The following is a 4,174-nucleotide window of genomic DNA, read 5'->3' on the forward strand; positions in this document are numbered from 1 at the left end:
GCTTCCTTTGTGCATTCTCATTCCAGTAGTTTTCTCAAGTACAATGTGCTTATTTTGAGACCTTTCTAGTGTAAATCATGAGATGGAATACATGTTCTCAGTTAGGATCTCTAATACAACATGCTGTCTTACTACCATATTCAGATTCCTATTCCAGATACCACACAGAGGAGGAGGAAGAGGAGGAGGTAGAGGAGAGAGAGAGAGAGAGAGAGAGCGCGAGCCTCTATCTGCTGTTTCACTACCCAAACCTGAAAAGCCAGGTCTGGGCCAAGCATAAGCCAGGAGCCATGAGCAAGCTACTTCACCCTGGTCCTTAATATAAACAGCAGGAACTCAAGCACTCAGGCCATCCTCCACTGCCTTATGAAGTATATTAGCAGGAATCTGAATCATAAGTGGAACAGCCACTTATGTAATCCATAAACTGTACTTTGGAAATGTATATTTACTAAATAAAAGTTAAAAATATTTTTATTCTTTTTTTTTTTTTTTTAAAGGCAGAGAGAGAGAGTTCACTCTCCCAAATGCCAGGGTCTCCCATGTGAATGGCAGGCTCTAGACTTTGAGTAATCACCCACTCTCTCATAGCAAGTGCTTTAGCAGGAAGCTGAAATCAGAAGTGAAGTCAGAACTAAAACCCAATCACTCCTCAGTAGGATGCAGGCACCCTCGGAGGTGACTTAAAGCTCTGTCAAACCCTGTCAAATACCTACCTGCCCCTCAGGTATTCTGTCGCAGCAGCAGGAAATGGACTTAGTGCAGCAATATATTTGTGTCAGTTTTCTAACTTTGCTCTTACAATTCTAAATTCTTGTGGTAATCCTGTGGCCTTTGTTTTTTTCCATATACATTTTATTTGAGGCTTTTAAATGTCCACATATAGGTCGATGTATGGATTGCATGTAACTTATAATAAAAGCTAGGTTGAACTGACATCTTTTTATATATTTTATTTTATTTAAGGTAAACAAATTTTATGTATTTCATATATATAGATTTAGGAACATAGTGATTCTTCCCATCCTACTCTCACCTTTCTTTCTTTCTTTCATCCACACTCTCACCTTTCTTCCTCCTTCCTCTCCTATTCGTTCTGTTAAATTTTATAATGATCTACTTTCAGTTTACTTTATACTCATAGGATTAATCTTTCATTAAGTAAAGAGTACAACAAATAGTATGAAGAAAAACACTGTTCCTCAAGGGTTGTAAACAAACATCTATTCGCAAAATGTCAATTTCACATATATATTATACATTTTTGGTACCCTATTAGTTATCACAGGAAGAATATGAAATGCTTCATGAACTTGTGTGTCATCCTTGCTTAAGAGCTACGCTAATCTTCTCTGTATCATTTCAATTTTAGTACATGTGCTGCCATAGCAGCAGTAGAATTGACATCTTAACTAAATCTTCACGAACACTGTCCATTTATTCACCAGCTACATTGCAGCATTTTTAAAGTTTCAGATGCATAGAAAATGCACATAATTTGGTACATTTATTTCTAAGTTTTTTAACTCAATATTTAGCATTTTTGAGATGTTATTTTTAATTTATATTATAGCCAAAGGCTTAATGCTCCAATAAACAAAGAGTCCAATAAACAAAAAGTTAAGACCAAGGACTTGGGCCATCCTCCACTGCACTCCCTGGCCACAGCAGAGAGCTGGCCTGGAAGAGAGGCAACCAGGACAGAATCTGGTGCCCTGACCGGGACTAGAACCCGGTGTGCCGGCACCGCGTCACTGTGCACATACTCCTCATGTAGGATCTTTGTCCTTAGTGTGCTGTACATTGAGATCTAATGCTATAACTAGTACTCAAACAGTATTTTTCACTTTATGTTTCTGTGTGGGAGCAAACTGTTGAAATCTTTACTTAATGTATGCTAAACTGTTCTTCTGTATATAAAGAGAATCGAAAATGAATCTTGATATGAATGGAAGGGGAGAGGGAGTGGATAAGGGGAGGGTTGCGGGTTGGAGGGACGTTATGGGGGGGAAGCCATTGTAATCAATATTCTGTACTTTGGAAATTTATATTCATTAAATAAAAGTTAAAAAAATAAAAATAACACCAGAAAATACAAAAAAAAAGTTAAGACCATAATTCAGCAGGAAATTAGGCAAAGATTATAAAAATAATCAAGTGAAAAGATGTTCAACTTCGCTCATATAAAGTAAATTTTAAAAGCCACAAAATTGTATAGAATTCCTATCAATTCATTTGACAAAGATTTCCAATATGTTCTTAAAATGTTAAAATGTTTTAATTTCTTAATTTCAATTTCCACTTACTTATTGCTAATATGAAAAATACAGTTAGTTTTGTAAACTGTGTCCAACAACTTTGCTGAATTCACTAATGAGTTTTTGGACTTTGGTTAGATTATTTAGTATTTTATATATTGATGATTTTGTCATAAGCAAAGAAAGGTTCAGTTTTTCATCCTACTATGGATACATATATTTCATCTTACCGTATTGTAAATACAGTCCAGTGTTAGAAGTTGTTTGGAACTTCTTGCCTTATTTCTACTTTGATGAAGAAAGCATTCACTGTCTCATTACAAGGATAATTTTACCTGTAGGTTTCACTGATTCTCTCCTTCAGACTAATCCTACTATGCTGAGAGATTTTCATCATGAATGTGCATCAGTATGCATCATACCCAATCTTCTTATCTTTGACATAACCATTTACATTTCCTTTTTTTTTTTTTTTTGTTCTGTTAATGTGGTTACTTACATTGATTGATTTTCAATGTTAGGGTAAACTTGTATTCCTATAATAGAATTCACGATCATGAATATTAGCTTTTATATGTTCTGCAAAAATTTTCTGATGCACTTTTGTATTTATGCTCACAGTATATTTGTAATTGGATCAAATTTTTAAAAAATTATTTATTTATTTATTTGAAAGTCAGAGTTACACAGAGAGAGGAGAGGCAGAGAGAGAGAGGTCTTACTTCCAATGTTTCACTCCCCAATTGGCCGCAACAGCTTGAGCTGCTCCAATCTGAAGCCAGGAGCCAGGAGCTTCTTCTGGGTCTCCCACATGGGTGCAGGGGCCCAAGGACTTGGGCCATCTCCCACTGCTTTCCCAGGCCATAGGAGAGCTGGATCAGAAGAGGAGCAGCCGGAACTAGAACTGGCGCCCATATGGGGTGCAGGTGCTTCAGGCCAGGGCGTTAACCTGCTGTGGCACAGTGCTGGCCCCAGATAAAATTTAAATGTTATAAATTCCAAATAGGGGTTTGAGATTTTCAGATTGGTTACCAAAAGAACCCTAATGGTATACCGAAAATAATGTTCAATGTAATGATAGGGCTAGGTCAAAAGTAAAGCTGAACTCAGAAGATATATTTGGGAAATATACCATCTTTTCTATCTTGTGAAGAGGATTAAAGAATCCGCATTATTTCTTCCTTAAATTTTGGTAGAATTCACCAATAAAGTCATCTGGAACTAGAGATTTACTTATGGATATATTTTTTAAAAAATTTAGTTTCTTAAATAAATATATATATTTAATTTATATATATTAAACAAATATATAGCATGTTATCTGTACTGTCTAGAACAAGCATTGTGGTTTTATTTTTCAAGAAATTTGCCCATTTCACTAAGATATTGATTTAAATGGTATAAAACAAAATATTTCCTAACCTTTTCAATGTATTTGGGATCTATATTACTGTTGCCTCTTGCTTTGATATTGCTAAATCTGTATCAATTCGTTTTTCTTAATAATTCATTCTATAGAGCCTACAATTTCCTTGACCTTCTGAAAAAAGGCAGCCTTTTTTGACTTAAAATGTTATTGGTCATTTTCTGTTTGATCAATTTCATTTCCCTTAATTTCTTCTTTCCATTTAACTGGCTTAATCTTGTTCTTATTTTTGAGGTAGAAACTTAAATGATAGAATTAACATTTTAATTTTAAATGTAAACATTTAATGCTACAACTTTACATCTAAGCATTCTTATAGACACATATCACAGGTTGACACAATTAGCTTTAATTAACTTCATATTTTTAATAATTTTTCTTTTGATTCATGAGTTGTGACAATTACATTGTTAATTTTCAAATATTTGGAGAAATATCAGATCATTTTACTCATTTCTAGTTTAAGTCTATTTTGGTAAAAGAACACACT

At 34.4% G+C, this 4,174-nt stretch overlaps 1 non-coding gene across 1 annotated transcript; it reads right to left on the minus strand.

The window, feature by feature from the left end:
- Nucleotides 1-1,289: 1,289 nt before the first annotated feature.
- LOC127487437 (U6 spliceosomal RNA) lies at nt 1,290-1,392 on the minus strand. Its single transcript, XR_007914235.3, has one exon. It is a non-coding gene; the product is annotated as a U6 spliceosomal RNA (small nuclear RNA).
- Between the last annotated feature and the right edge of the window lie 2,782 nt (nt 1,393-4,174).

This window comes from Oryctolagus cuniculus, chromosome 11 (genome assembly GCF_051225735.1).
Source record: "Oryctolagus cuniculus isolate XC-2025 breed Fujian yellow rabbit chromosome 11, ASM5122573v1, whole genome shotgun sequence".
Lineage (NCBI taxonomy): Eukaryota > Metazoa > Chordata > Mammalia > Lagomorpha > Leporidae > Oryctolagus > Oryctolagus cuniculus.